At 34.5% G+C, this 16,519-nt stretch overlaps 1 protein-coding gene across 1 annotated transcript in view; it reads right to left on the reverse strand.

The window, feature by feature from the left end:
• LOC123537780 (ras-related protein Rab-5C-like) overlaps window positions 1–16,519 on the reverse strand; it is a 329,876-nt gene that overhangs the window by 27,760 nt on the left and 285,597 nt on the right. The gene's annotated exons all lie outside the window — the stretch shown is intronic.

Raw genomic sequence — 16,519 nt, forward strand, 5'->3', positions numbered from 1 at the left:
AGAGTTTGAAAATAAGCAGCATCAAATACGGTCATTTAAACAGCAATCATGATGTCCAACATAGCAGACTTACAAAAACAAAGAAAAAAAAAAAGGAAAAAAAAAAACAAACATAAAATCCTTCTTGTTAAATCGATCATTTTTAAAGCAAAAATTTCTTAAATCAAACGAAAACATGTATATTTTTAGCATAAAATATACTTATTTGAAAGAAAAAAACGACTTAATTTATCATACTTTGATTTTTTTTTCAAAAATACTTTTTAAAAAGGGGGCCAAAAAAGGGGGACGAAATGCCCAAATTTTAAACGCCGGGGGGGGGGGAAATGCCAAATGGGACGAGTTGAGGGGCAGGGTTTGACTAGGGACGATTTGACTGTAAATATCTTGAGTAACCCCCCTTTTTACGCAAAACGCCTTTTGTAACTCAAGTGATCACATGATATTGATGTTGTAAATTTTTTTGGGTAAATAATTTTTAAATTTTTTTTCTTGTCTGGCTTATCATTTTTTGAACAAGTCCGCTAAGACAGAGATGAAGAACGGCCCCATGGCCATGGCTTATGATGCTAAAGGACCCCCGAAAATTGTTTTTTTTCTGCGCAGTATTGTTTTATTTAAATGATTACTACTTTTAAAAGGGAAGATTTCCCTATTTTTCTTAGGGATTACACACCCATCTAGAAAAACTAAAAAAAATGAAATTTGAACTCGCCCAATTCAAATAATGGTTGATCTACTTTATTTTGGAAAACAGTCTGAATTTTCCGGTCTTTGAAACAAAAAGTATTTAAGTAGTTTTACCCAATATGCCAAAAATTAGAATTTTTTTTGGTCACATTTTTTTTGAATCGGAAAGTGTTTGAAGAGTATCCTGTGTTCGAACTAATCAGACAATACATTTGTTTTTTTTTGGTTTTGTAATTTTAAAATTAAGGCACTAAAAATACATAAAGGGGATCGCTTCAAAATTCTTCAAGGCCAAAAGTATGATAGGGGTTCCTGGGGGGTCGGGGTGGGGGTGGGGAAAAATTTTGATTTTTTTCAACACATAAAAGCCGGTTTTTAATCCCTCCCCCAAAGTTTCTTTTTGCGGTGTTTTTCATGCGGTAGAAAAGACCGTTGCACGGTGAATGTAAAAATTATTTAAAGGTAAAAAACACCCTGGGCCTACTTTGTTTATTTTATTGGGTAACTTATTTTATGATCTGTTATTTTGTGTCATCTAAAGTTTCATCTTCCCGAAATGTCTATTTTTGGGCTAGAAAACATTTGGGGCACATCATGGGGGAAGTTCGTTTAAATGTTTTCTCAAAAATATTGATTTTTTTATTTTTTTAAAAGAAATTTTACTTGGGATAGTGGATGGAGGGGATTGGGGTCGAAATGAGTGTGCCACATGGATATAAATTTAGTTAATAGTTTGGTCTTGTGAAGAAATTTACTTATAAATCACTCTCAACATTTAAAATCCGGGCCCGGGCCATTGCCAGAGTGTATGAGAGAAGGGGTTTGTTTTTTTTTTAAATGAGAGAAGTTAGGGAGCATGGTACTTTTTTTTCATGCGGGTAAACGTTTCTGCATTCCTTTCGGGCCCGAGACTGAAAATGGTTTGCATAAATACATAATTTTAATGGGAAGCTTGGCATACAGTTCTCAAACTTCTATTCGTTCAGTAACTTAACCCCTTTCCCTGAGAATGATGATTCGCCTTTTTGACCCGGTTTGTCATGATCGCCTGCCCCATCCTGCAGTTTTGATAAGATCTGCACTGTTCGCTGACGTCAGTATCTTTTAGGAGCACCCCTTTTACAGTTTAAAGGGGTCCAAAATTTAAAGAAAGGACAAGTTATTATAGAAAATTTTTCTGGGGAAGGGGGGGGAAAGAAAACATGAACATTTGCCTTCAAAAATTATACTATTGAATGATTGCCCGTGGTCGAAAATACCTTGTTTGTTGGGGGTCTGGGGTTTCAGCAAAACCCGGAGAATAAAAACAAATGATTTTGCTCAAACTTAGTTTTTTAAATTTAAAAGGTGATTGCTTGGTCGTGAGGACCCCAAAATTTTATTAGGGGAAGTAGGGGAAAAGGAAGGGCATACCTATTATCTCAGGACAAAAAAAAGGGGGGGGGGGCAGGCCCTTTGGGTGAGGGGGGGGGATGTTTTTACAAAACAGCTGTGTTTTTTTGGGTGGGGGTTGGGGGGGGGGAGGGGGGGGGGGTGTCAAAATTCTTTAAAAAATACTATGTGGATCCCAAAATTTGTACTGTCTTAGCCCCGTGAAGCACATTGACATAGGGTTATTATGACTATCATGCGGTAACATGTTTAACATTTTTTTTAATTTTCTAATAGGCTTACATTTTGGCAGTTTTGCCCCTTTTTCACTTAAAATTTTTTGGTGAAAGTTCTACGAAAGTGAATGTTTTTTTAAAGTTTGTTATTTTCTAGGCAGCAAAAAGGGCTGACCATGAAAACCCAAAACAAGTGCTTTTTGCGCCCACATGGTCCAGCCACCTGCGCATCCACCAGTTGGTCGGACCCGCTGTTCGTTTCAAGCCTATTGCAAAGAGAAACAGTAGCGAACAGGCTGGTCTGGACCCTTTGGGGTTTGTAAATGCATTTGTTGGTTTTCTCGGTGGGCCAATGATCTTCTGAATCAGGCTCCATATCTCAAACTTACGTTATAACACTGTGTTCCTTTTTCAACTGAAAAATTTTGTAAATTCTTTTGCATGTTATTTTGTTTGTTAAAAAATCAAAAAATAGTGATCATGGTTATTGGACAGCCTGGTCTTTTCACATATTTTTAAATATTTTTTTAAGCATTTTAAAATGAAATTTTTTAGTATACAGAGGGGTTTAGCAAGTTTTTTTTTTCTATTTCAGAAATTTCAAATGGGGAGTTGAAAATTTATGAAAGCTAACCTCAGAGTGATAGACATAATAGTTACATAACCAGCAGAAAAAATAAGAATAAAAGAATTCCTTCCTCACAAGAAATATGGGTGCTTTAAGAATTCCATCCTCACCCAAAAAAGTATTGGAAAAGGCCAAAAAAGTTGGTTTTGTGCTTTAAAGCAAAAACAGAGGAATTTGACAAATAAAAATTTTTATGACTTTTGTAGATACCATTATAGTTTAAACAAATATATGAATGAGGGGCTTCCCCAGTCGATTGGTTAAAGGGCGTGACCCAAAAAACCCTTTCCCTATCAATTGGGTTCAAGCTCACTCGGGGTGTTGAATTATCATTTTGGGAAACCCTCCACTGGCTTGCGGAAGGTGGTGGTTTTACGAGGTACCCACCATGACGAAAAATGCTGGAGGGCCCTGGGGGTTTTTCCACCCCAAAGCTGGAAAGTTGCCTAATTGTGCGGTGCAAAGTTAACCCCAAAAAAATAAAAAATACTATGAAATGAAAAACAGAAAACAAATTTTTTTAATAAAAATCATTAAAGTTTTGAAACATACACTGTGTCCCGGTATCCAGTCTTACAAAATTTATCTTTTGTTTTTTACAGAAATGCGATAATATCGAAAATCAGTCAAAAACCCGTTTGAAAAATTCCCAATTTTAAAGGTGTGTTTAATGCAGAGACCCTCGGTGATCCCTTTAAAACGGAATTTGCCTTTTGTGTCGTTTCGCCGTAAAACCCAACTCACTCGCTAATGCAGAGATATTACATATATGTTATTGACAAAGCATAAATTATAAACACCTTCACAGGCTAAAGTGTATATCATCTTGGAAATGCACGGGAAGGAATGCATTTAATGCCACATTAACAAGAAAAAGAATACTAACAGAAGTCATCTGGAAAACCGAACAGAATATCATGGAAACAGATGGAAAGGAATGCTTTAAAGGGGACATTCATATGAGTCCTAACAGCAGTAATCCGGAAAATCATATGAGAATACCTAGAGAAGAGAAACGCTTTAAATGCCATGTTTGCAGTTACTCAAGTAATTTTAGCAATGATGTCAAAAAACATATACGAACACATACAGGGGAAAGATGTTTTACATGTCATGTTTGTGGTTTTAAAAGCAATCAAAGTAGTAACTTAAAAAGACATATGGAAGTGCACGAAGGAGAGAAATGCTATAAATGTGAAGTTTGCAGTTTCTCAAGTGATTATAGCAAGGATCTGAAAAGGCATATGAAACTACATTTGGAACAGAAAATCTTAAAATGTGAGTTTTGTAGTTATGTCTGTACTCAGAATCACAGTTTGAAGAGACACATGTTAAGACATACAGGAGAGAAAAGGTTTAAGTGTGATTTGTGTAGTTTCACTGTTACTGCAGTGGTCATCTGAAAAGTCATATGAGAATTACAGAGAAGAGAAATGTTTTAAATGTGATGTTTGCAGTTATGAAAACATTACCACAATGACTGAAAAAACATACAAAATACATACAGGGGAGAAATGCTACAAATGTGGTGTTTGTGGTTTGAATTCAGTCAAAGTAGTAATTTGCGAACACTATTATGAAGTGCACGAAGGAGAGAAAGTCTTTAAGTCGATATTTGCAGTTTTGCATGTAAATTTAGCAGTCATAGAAAAGGCATATGAGAAAGCTACAGGAGGGGAAATGTTTTAAATTGTGATGTTTGCGGTATGAAAGCCCGTTTGAAAAGTATTTGCACACCCTAAGAAAAACATGAAGTTGAGAAAAGCTTTAAGTGCGAAATTTGTAGTTTTCGTGTAAAACGTAACAGTAATTTAAAGTTTCATATGAGAATTCATTCAATTGAAAAAAATTTTAAAGTGTGATTTTTGTAACTACACAAGTAAAATTTTAGCAGTGGTTTGAAAAGGCATGTTAGAATTCATGAAGGTGAGAAATGTTTTTAAATGTGAGTTTGTGGGGATGCTAGTAGTTGTAATGGTGGTCTGAAAAGGCATGTGAGAATACATACAGTTGAGAAATGCTTTAAATGTGATATTGTGGTTTTTCAGTGTAATGAAAGGGAGTTATTTGAAAAGACATATGAAAATACATAAATGAGACAAATGTATGCGATAAATGATACTAAATATGCCAGTGTTTAATGCAAACAACTGAAAGTTAAATGAGAAAAAAGATGAACTAGAGGAAGTTATTTTTGTAAAAGCACATATTTCGCTGGGTCAGAACTTTGCAAATTTGAATTTTTGAGTATGTTAGCGAGGATTTATATTCGCGAAATTGTTAAAAAAGGTAATCTATTTTAATTTGAATTATACTAACAGTAATATTTACATGAGCATTAATTTCCGCGGATTTTAGGGCTTGCGAATAGGCGGAAAATTAAACCCTTGCAAATTTCTGTTTTAATGTAAAAATGTTGCAGCGATTTTAAAAGTATTAAAACAGTTGAAATTTTTGGGGGAAAAATATTTTCGATTTATGTGATTTTCAGTGAGAGAAAAAAGTGTACTTGGATGTTTTTGTAGGGCACTTTGAGGTCTTAAACCAGCCCCTTTTGGACCACTTTTGTCCCCCTAAAAAATTTTGGGTCAAATATTTCCCTTAAATGAAATTTGGGAAAGCTTGCATTAGGTATCTTTAATAAAAAAAATAGGTTTGATCTAGAAAATATGGAAACAAGGCCAATTTTAACCCCTTTGCAAGGCCCCTGGATGAATGTAAGTTTTAAATTCTAAAAGTCGGGGTTAAAAATTAACTGTTTTGGGTTTAAAAAAACGGGCTTGCTTATTGTTACCATGGTTCAAAATGATTTTTATATGCTTTTTTTAGTCACTGTCAAAAAGTACAAGGTGAGTTTTTGTATCGGTGGGCGCCCGTGCTGTGCCCCCTCCGAAACTTTTGTTTTGTGACCACTTTTGGGTCACATTTTTCAGGGGATTTTTATGAAAGTTTTCAAAATGTTCATCTTGATGATACAGGTAAAGTTCGAAACTGGGTACGTGCGGCCCAAAAAACTAGGTCCGTAGTTCTAAAAAACGAAAAAACCTTGTGACCCCCTTTGAGGCCATATTTTTCAAGGTCTTCATGAAATTTTGTCAGTTTTCCCCTTTTGATAAATTTTGGGGGAAAGTTTGAAACTGGGTACGGCCGACAAAAACTAGGTGTAGGTCAAATAATAGAAAAACCGTGCCTCTCAGAGGCCTTTTTTTCAATGGCTTCATGAAGTTAGAATTTACCTTGATGATATCTGGGTAAAGTTCGAAAGGGTCAGTGCCGACAAAAAATGGGCCGTAGTCAAATAATAGAAAAACCTTGTTCCCTCTTGGGCCATATTTTTCAGGGGATCTGTATGAAAATTAATCTGAATGTTCACCTTGATGATTCTGGGGTCAGTTTGAAATGGGTCACTGCAGTCAAAAACTAGGTCAGGGGTTAAAAAAATAGAAAAACCTTGTGGCCTCTCAGAGGTCACACTTTTAAAGGGTTTTCATGAAAATTGGTCGAAATTTCACCTTTTTGATATCTGGTCAGGTTAAAAAAGGGGTCAGTCCCGAAAAAAACAGGTAGTACGTCAAAAAAAAAAACCTTGTGACCTCTTGAGGCCATTTTTTCAATGGATTTCATAAAAATTTGGGCCCTGAAAGTTGAGGCCCTTTGATGATATCTGGGTCAAGTTCGAACGGGTCACAGCCGACAAAAACAGGTCTGGTAAAATAAAAAAAAACCTTACGCCTCTTGGCCCCTTTCTTTCAGGGTATCTGTATAATTTTTTGAATTTTTACGTGAACTAGACAAGTTTGAAACGGGGCAGCGGGGTTTTGGAGTATTAAAAAAGAAAAACCTTTTGACCTCTCTAGGGCCCCTATTTTCAACGGTTTTCATAAATTGGTCTGGGGTTCACCGATGAAACTAGAAAAAATTTGAAAGTGGGTACGTGCAGTAAAAAACAAGGTCAGATTTTAAAAAAAGAAAAACCCTTGCGCCTTTTTAAGAGGCCTTTTTTTTTGAGACTTCATGAAAATTGGGTTTAGAAGTTCCCCTTTGAGATATCGGGTAAATTTTAAAAATGGGTCACATCCTTCAAAAATGGGTTTTTAGGTCAAATAAAAAAAAACCCTTGTAACCCTTTAGGGGCCATATTTTTCAATGTCCAAAAAAATTGGTCAGAATTTTTATCTTGTTTTTCTGGTAAAGTTCAAACTGGGTCACAGACTAAAAAACAGGTCACATGTCAAATAATAGAAAAATGAATTTTCATACTCAGTTCAGAAGGGCCCTTTGGGGACAGGGAGCGATTCAGGACCTCATGGTTCTTTTTTTAAATAAGGACCCATTATTTCTCCCAGTTACTCAGTTTGGTTTGAGATTTAAAAAAAAAAAAGTTTAGGTTAACTGTAGTAAGAAAATTTTGGGTGTCATGGAATCTTGGAGTTAAATAAAAAAAAGAGGACTTTAAAATCCGTTTTGCTCACCTGCTTTACAGTTGCTTGAAAAATTTTTGGGTGAGGGCCATGAAAGGAAAATATTTGTAAATTTATTTTAAAATTTGGATTCTTTCTGACAAGATATAATAAAATTTCCCACTAAATAAAAAGGCGGGTTTTTGGGGGAAGGAAACTTTTGATAAAAGAAGAAAATATAAAAATTTTAAAAAACTGACGGGGGCTTTTCCCGACTTTGAAAAAAAATTTGAGTATTAACTCCCCCCGGGTCGGCGTCACCGTTGGTTAAATTTTTTTTATTAGAAAATTCTCGGGATACAAAGCTTTTGAGTTGAAATTAAATATTTCTTACAATTAAAGTTATACCGGAGAAAAATCCCCCTTATCTGATCGATTTGAATTTTGACAGAAAAAATTTTGCCCTTTACAAGATTGGTTCGTTTTTGTAAGTAATTCCTTTTTTCTATTTAAAACTTTGACTTGATACTTGAAACGTTTTACAGATGGGCGAGCAACGGGGACAGACTTGAGCGATCACAAAAAATTCACCCGAGCCTTTGGGTAAATGATCTAAGAAAGGGGCCAAAAATTCAGAAATACTGGTGCAAGGTGATGTCCCTTTTGTCATATGATGGGGGGTGATGGGGTGGAAAATACTTTTAAATTTTAATCAAATCTATTTAATAAAAGGAGATATGATGAAATGCACCAAATATTTAAATAAAAAAAGGGAGATAATTCATAAACCAGGGGCAAGGGTAGGTTGGTCATATGAAGTGAGGATGGTGGGAAAAATATTTTAAGTTTGAATCAAAACTTCTTTGTAAAAACAGAGATATAGTGAAAATCATCGAAATGAACCTTTAAAATTTAAGAAAAGGGAAACATAATTCTGAAAATTGCTGCTTGAATTTTGAACCTTAGTCAATCATGTGGGGGATGATGTGGGAAAAACTTTTTTAGTTTGAATCAAATCCTTCAGAAACAAGGGAGTCTGAAGACAGAAATCCCCCGCTAGTAGGATAGTGAAAAGGGTAAAACCTTTTACCCTTAAAACAGACCTTGACCCTTTAACTGACATGGCTGATCAAAATTCTGCCAACGTCTTGATGAGGTTCATTTGACCCCGTTTCATGAAAAAACCGTCAAAGGGTTGGAGAAGAGTCAAATCTTTTACCTTGAGTTTTGACCTTGACCTTGAGTGACTGACTTTTCTCAAAATTCTTTATGGGGATCATTTGACCAAGTTTCATGAAAACCTTTAAGGGGTTTTGGGTACAGGTGGAAGGGTCAAACCTTTTCCCCCCTAAATGTTGTGACCCTTTAGCCCGGGATGGTGACTCATAAGTTCTGCACATCGCCTTGATGAGGGACATTTGACCCCAAATTTGATGAAAATCCCTTTAAGGGGTTTAGGAGATAAGAGCGGACACAAAATGGAAGGATCAAACCTTTCACCCAAGTTTTGGGCCCTTTACCTTAAGCCGGGAAGGTGATCATATTTGCACATTGTCTTATGAGATGATCATTTTTACCAAGTTTTTTAAAATTTTTCAAGGGGTTTAGGAGTATAAGCGGACCAAAATGGAAGGCTCAAGCCCGACCTTTTATTGTGACCTTGACCTTGAGCCCACAAGGCGATCATGATTTTTGCATTCGTCTTGATGAGGGACATTTGACCCAAGTTTCTTTTAAAATCCTTAAGGGGTTTAGGGGGGAATGGAGGGACCGGGAAAATGTCGGAAGGAAGGACGGACGGAGACCCTTTTTGTAACCCCCTCCCCCCCACTTGTGGCGGGGATTAATAAGTAGACAGAAAGAAAGTGCAATCAAAACTTCAACCTGAAAATTTTAAAGGGGGGAAAAATTTTGAATATTTGGGGTTTGAGTTATGACCCTTGTGTCTTTGATGTGGGTAAAGATGACGAAAAACTATTTTAAGTTTGAAACAAAGCCTTCAGGTTTTTAGAGATTTAAAGAAAAGTTCATCAAAACTTTAACCAAAGGGGAGAGAAAGACGCGGGGCCCAGAAAGGGCAGCTCCATATTCGTAATCGGCTTACAAACTTAAATGTTTTTCCGGTAACATTTATTTTTATCAGGGCACGAATTTGCATGCAAAATTGGCTGAATAATACCCCATAAGAGTATTTAATCCCGAAAAAAAGAATTAATTTCAGTCCTCAAAGAATTGCACTCTTTTGGGCTTCAAAAATTACCCTTTCTTTTGGAAAAGAGTGTCGAAATCGTGCGCGTCCACACCTTGATAAAAGTTTTTTTTTTTTCAAAAAATACAAAAAATGATGCTATATTTTCCTTAAATGTAATTTTTTGGGCAAAGATCACAGACTGGACTGCGGCAGACGGAAAAGCAAAATCCCGTGTGTAAAAAAAAATCACTTTTAAAAAGAAGGGGGGTTATAACAAAAATTTTTAAATAATCCTTAATACAGTCCTGTAATTATTTTAAAATGCTTAGAGTGGTATTAAAATTGTAAAGGGTTTTTAAAAATAGATTTATCAATGAAAAGTAAAGTGACAAAACTGAAAAGTTTGATAAAAAAGTAAACATGTATATTTTTTAAAAAAAACTTTTTTTAAAAAAAGTTTGTTTATTTGTTGGTTCAACTTATTTCATTAGGGAAAGTCTGTATTTAACTCCTTTTTATATTTTAGGCATGTCAATAATTGTGTGAGGAATTAAAAAAATCATTCTTGCATACTAAATCAAAAACCTTGAAAATTAAAATCCTATTATCACGGGTTTTTCCACAAAAAAAATTTTTAAAACCCGAAAACCCCTTTTTTTGCTTTTTTTTCCGTTGAGTTTACTTGGGATGTCTTTGAGGATGTTATAAGAAATAACTTTGTGAGTTCCATCATGAAAATAAGCCATTCTCATAGTCTCAAACAATGTGTAGTTTCTGTAGCCTGAAAGTGTTTGTTTCTATATGTTATCCGTTTCTGTAACACCAATTCATTTCTGAAATAAAGAGTGAAAACATAAACTAAGTCCACATTATCATTAAAGTAGTTGTTTAATTAAAACATTTAATTGCAGAAGAAAAAAAAATACAAGAAAAAGTAAGTATATTCTTTTAGTCTGCAACACCTTACACTGGTTCCATTAAGTGTATATATCATTCAGTAGCAGGGTTGTAGTAATGCTAATGCTAATGCTAATGCATTAGTAATGCATTATTTTTTTCAAATAATGCCAAGTAATGATTAATGCCACAATTTTAGCATTGGAAATAATGCTAATTTAATGCCAAAGTAAGTAATGCTAATGCTAATGCTAATGCTTAGCATTACTTGGGCATTATTTTCTGTATCACTGGAAAAAACATAATACACATGTATGCTGTTATTTACACAGGTTATAGCAGTTCTCTAATAGATTGTTGTTTGATTTTAATCAACTGTCTAATGGTATAATTGCCTTTTGTTCAATGTACACCTGAAAGATTGTGAAAAATACATTTAAAACCTGGGACAACTTAAAGTGCATATTTATAATAGCCATAGAAGTGTGACATAATTAGATTTGTCACCCAAAACATCAAACAGAATCATTGTTATCTTTTGACACCTTTTTATCAATTAACAGTATGCCACTGATAGTGATGTTTAAGACCTTAAGGCAGCTAGCTTTTACATGCCATGTTAAATTAGGCTGTTAGAGAGCGATTAAACAGGTATTTGACTTCCCCTAACAATTTAAATGCTCATGCATACTGTACTTCAACATAAGGTTTTTTTTTATAAAGTAATGATAAAAGAAAAAATCAGATATAATACAAGGAAGTTATACATGTATTTAACTATTCATGTAGATGACCTAGGTAAACTAAAATGATTTAATGAAAAACAAACAGTGTATGTGATAATAACATGCAATGATTCTCAAAAAGTAATGGTAATGGTAATGCTAATGCACCCTATGTAATGCTAATTTAATGCATTATTTTGATAAAAATGAGTAATGCTAATGCTAATTTAATGCCATCTTTTTCCAAGTAATGCTAATTTAATGCATTACTTTTGCAAGTAATTATTAACAACCCTGTTCAGTAGTAGCAAAAATAATATCCAGAAAACAAGAGTGTCATTGATCCTAAAGCGCCCACCTGTGTTCAAGGCTTCTAGTGTGTTTGTGTAATGGTACCAGTACAGATTTGGGCTTCTTCTATGTTAGCCTATATTGTACAATCGTAACTGACCTGTCAAAACATGTTCCCAGCTTTCATTATATTCTGTTCATGCCTTAATAAGATTAACATGAAAGCCAGAAACATGTTTTGTCAATAAAATAGTAAAATACCATATACAAGGTTTTCAAAGTTTCTTATATATAACTTAAGCCTATAGTAAGTACATGTCATACACATGGGCAAGGCCTTTTTGGCCTTAGGGCAATAATTTGGAGAATTATGGTAGACAGTCAAACCCTTTTATCATACCTCACATAAATGTCCAATGCAAATTTCCCATTAGTTTAACTTGAATAATATATCATATTCCCCAGTGATTTTATATCACATGCACAAAATCGTTATTTTCCATTTCTGCGCAGGTGATATGATCCATAATTTCATATCACATGCGCAACAGCGTTATTTTGTTTTTCTGCGCATGTGATATTATTGTTTCATATCACCCGTTGAGAGATTGATACTTTCGCATTGATTATTTTCTTTTTTTATGCTACGTGCAAAATATTTCGAAAACAATTTTTCATCAAATTTTGAATCGAAACTACAATAATAAGTTTGGAAATGATCTAACTAAGAAAATGAGTATCCTCGTTCACCCGTGGTTCGCGACCATAAGACTTTGTCTTAAAGAAAATAAATAAAAAATAATCTAGCAACATAAATTTGTACTTAGTAATAAAATTCAATCCATTTTTCACCGATATGTTTTCATAAATTACTCAACAAACAAATTTCAGCATCCCTAAGTAGGTCAAATATTTCCATGTATCACTGGGGGCCGCCATTTTTCTTACTACCATTCAATTCGCGGATGGGGTTATCCCATAACTCCTTGAAAATAATTTGCAGTTAGGCTACACCTAAAGTCTATAAATGGGTTCTGGTACACAATAAGTCACATGCACCTAATATCAACATAAAAAAGTTTCTGTCATGGTTTTAAAAATGTTTCAACAAGACACCCTCCTCAAGATGGCTAAACAAAGATGAAGAGACCATCACAAACATTTCTGAGTCAAGTTTACCTCGCACTTTTGTCTTTTAAAGTATTTTTATGACAGAATATACATTTTTGGTGCTTTTAGAACAGATTCCCCTTCCTCTCGATCACAATAGTAAGCTTATGTCTTTAATGTTTGTAAATACAGTCCATATTTCTACCCAATTGGCTATGGAATGTCTTTAAAACAGAAGAAATAATCACTTAAAAGATGGGGACTGAAAACATAACAATAAAAATATGCTTGGCCTAATACAAAATAGGTGGCGCCACTGTTCAAGTATGGCGGTTGACTAGGCATGCAGACGAAGGAGAATTAGTGAGATATTCTTGTTTTTATTTCCTAAAAATGGATTTTAACAATGAGGAATTTTGGGAATAAGAAAATAAGGTAAATTTCTAGAAAAAATACTTTTAAAAACTCTTCCAAGTTTAAATGGCATGATTTTCGTAAAAATTAAGGTCGTCACGGTAGAGTAACCTCTTGCCAAAACATTCCCGCGGTTGTGCATGCGGGACCTATGTTTACATTGGAGATCACGTGAAAACAAACATGGCCGCGAATCGATGATAGTCGCGAATTGAGGGGAGTTGACGATACTCACACTTATATGTTTCATTTAGAAAAAAGAAAGTTATCGCCGTTTTTCGAATGCTACTGTTTGACGCAATGTTGAAATATTAGAATAAATATAGGGGTCAGCGATATGTAAACGTCTCGACTAAATCTATCAAAAAAGTCTTATTACAGCAAAGTCGCCGCAAATTATGAGTCCTAACAAGTAAAGACTCTTTAATTCTGTCTTTTTTATTTGGTTAGTAATTACTTTTTAATGTTAAATAAATTATTATAAATGCTTTGACCCTTATAAGCTATCGGTATAATAAAATAAATATTGCATTCCTGAGAAGGTGATATGAAAAATGTTCACTCCTCGAAATATGAATATAGACCTCGGCTGGCGCCTCGGTCAATATTCATATATCTCGCGGTGAACATATTTCATATCACCCTCTCAGAAATGTAATATTTATATAATATCACATGCCGAATATCAAAGCTGTAGAGATATTTTAAAGAATTCAAAATCAGACTGGCAGTTTCTACGATGAAAATTTTTAAAGTATTTTTTTCCTTGTTGGCTGCAATGGAAACCAGAAGTCTGCATGGATAACTTAGATTTGAAGTGCAATAAGCCCCCTTAACTAGAGGCCCACAGGAAACATGTCGGGCCCACCCTTTGACCTTTGTGACCTTGACCTTTGAGAACCTTGGGTTTGCAAACGACACTGTCTTACTGAGATTAACATTCATGCCAAATATAAACATGATTTCTTCATGCATGTCGAAGTTATGGCCCAGATATTCAAATCTAGACAGACGGACGGACACACATACACAGAACAGCCATTTGTGCTTGACAAAAATATATGTAAAGTAATTTAAAATATTGTCATAAAAATCATACTTTTTAATGAAGGTTGTAACGCTGATTGCAGTATCTTTATTTGCTCAACGTCATTATACAATGTAGCATACAGGTTGCTGAAAACAAAAAGTTACTATGCATGTTTATTTCTGAGAAATGAATATACAGCTCAGTAAACTGCTTTTAAATTTCAAGGTATTTAAGTAACTTTTCAGTAGTTCACTTTCTTTTTATGTAACTGGTTATTAAATAAATTTGCTCCCTTCAGCTGAAATCTGTTCAAGGTGTTTTTGTCACAAAAACATATGTCTCCGCCTTATGTATACCTTAAGCTCTGGCAGCCGTTTTACGCAGCGAGGCAGAACGTGTTGGCGATATGCAAAACTAGGCTTGGTTTTGATCACTGATTCACTCCTGTGAAGTTTCTTTGAAATCCAGCCAGCAGTTTGACCTAAGAAAGCCAGTCAAGCTTAATCAGGATGGACGAGTTATATGATCAAATGACCTATCATGTTAATTAAAGGAATGTTCAATATTTAAGTTTTCAACTGGTTCTTACAGATTAATCAGAAAGAGAATTTATGATACCCTTTGAAGCAAAATTCATAACTCACACAATTCAATGTGAAGATCAATTAAACAGATCATGAGAAGAAGTTGTTTAAAGTTTCTTTTCTAGCTTTAGCTCTGGCAGCTCTTAAATGCAATCAAACTTTCTCACAATGTCTGGTCCTCTGAAAAAGAAATATTTATATCATGAATAAATTTGGAAACATAATACTATGCATTCTTTCTGAAACTTCCGAGAAGATATTACACTGAACTCTCCCTAGGAAATATGTACCTACACACCGGTTTGTGGGAAGCTACGTCCCCGACTGCTGGAATGTATTCTGCAAGAAATGTGATGCATGATTATCCTTCAATGGGTTTAGGAGATATACAGCCGACACAAAATTGAAGGCTCAAACCTTTGACCTCGATTTGTGACCTTGACCTTTAGCCAACATGGATGACTCAAAGTTCTGCACAAAATCGGACGGAAGGACGGACGGAGACCATTCCTATAACCACCACCTACCACGGTTGGAGATTAAAAGGTCGTTATCGAGACTCTTAATCTTTGATAATTACAATAAAAAAAGGGTTGTTCTCTTACAAATGGCCAGGTCAAGAATGAATGTACATGTATATTTCAACGAGCAATTTAGAGCAAAAGTTGAGAAAACCCCTAAGTTACGGACTTAGAAACTACTTAAAGACCAATTTGCTGCTAAAAACTGTATGTTGCTAAATCTCTGCAGATCCATTATTGCGCAGATTAGAAGTGGTATTATATACAATATATATATATCTCGAATTTCAAGGGACCGTGCTCTTTATTTCGAGATAACCGAAATTCGAATTATGAGAAGGGACGTATGGACGAAGTTGGTTTAGTTACGAAAAGTTTTAATAAAAAATAAAAGCTGTTTCCTTGATGCCGTGTATACGCTGTCGGCACTATACACGTAAACGATTCCGTACAGTTTGTGTTTACCAAAGTTTTCAGTTTTTTGAAAAATGAAAATGATACTAACCTCAAATGTTTTTGAGTAAAGTTCCTTTTTGTACCACGTTTCTCTCCCGGAGGAATGACAGCATTTCGATCTGACATTTTGAACGAATGATGCTTTTCCCCCAAGAAGTTAATTTTTTTATACATTCTCATTGCGATTACCTCTAATTAATCCTTATCAAAGATCCCAGCTGTTCAAACTATTTAATTCATTAGTTTAAATTAAAAGCAATTTTCATAAAGTTTCAAAAACAAATAACCGCTGATTAAGAAATCTAGTGTTTACATCAAACAATTATCATTTTGGCACGTGCAAACAAGTATGACATCATCTCACTTTGATTATCGCCGCACGTTTGATGTGTTGGCATCATGGCTGTCTGGTTAAGCAATAAGCATGGACAGGTGTTAAAAACCAACCACATTCACGATGAGATGTGTGAAATTTTATTGCATTTTTTCCTCATTTCGACTTACCGAGTTTACAATGCACTTAAATTTTATTGATGGGACTGAAAACTCCTTTCGAGTACCCGGGAGTCTCGGAAAGTAAAATTTTGACTACCGGAGTGAAAACATATATATAGAAGGAATTTAAAGGGACTTGAAAATTTCTTCAAAATTTAGGGGGAAATTGAGGTAAGCGATTTTGAGAAACCACTTCGACTATATAATTTTATATATAATAATAAAATTTTAAAATATTATAATTATAAATAATATATAATAAAAAAAATGCACGTGAAAAATATGTCACTACATTTTAATAGGGCCCATATAAGAGCCGTTATTCCCCCTTTTCCTAAAGATACAAAACTTCAATTAGTGTATGTGAATTCTTTTTACTTTATACCCGGAAAATAACAGAAACAAACTTCTGTGTTTTTTCTTAATTTAATTTTACCCTAAGCGCTTTCAATGTTTTAAAAATATCTTTGTCAAGTTTTG

The sequence above is a fragment of the Mercenaria mercenaria genome, chromosome 18, assembly GCF_021730395.1.
Source record: "Mercenaria mercenaria strain notata chromosome 18, MADL_Memer_1, whole genome shotgun sequence".
NCBI lineage: Eukaryota > Metazoa > Mollusca > Bivalvia > Venerida > Veneridae > Mercenaria > Mercenaria mercenaria.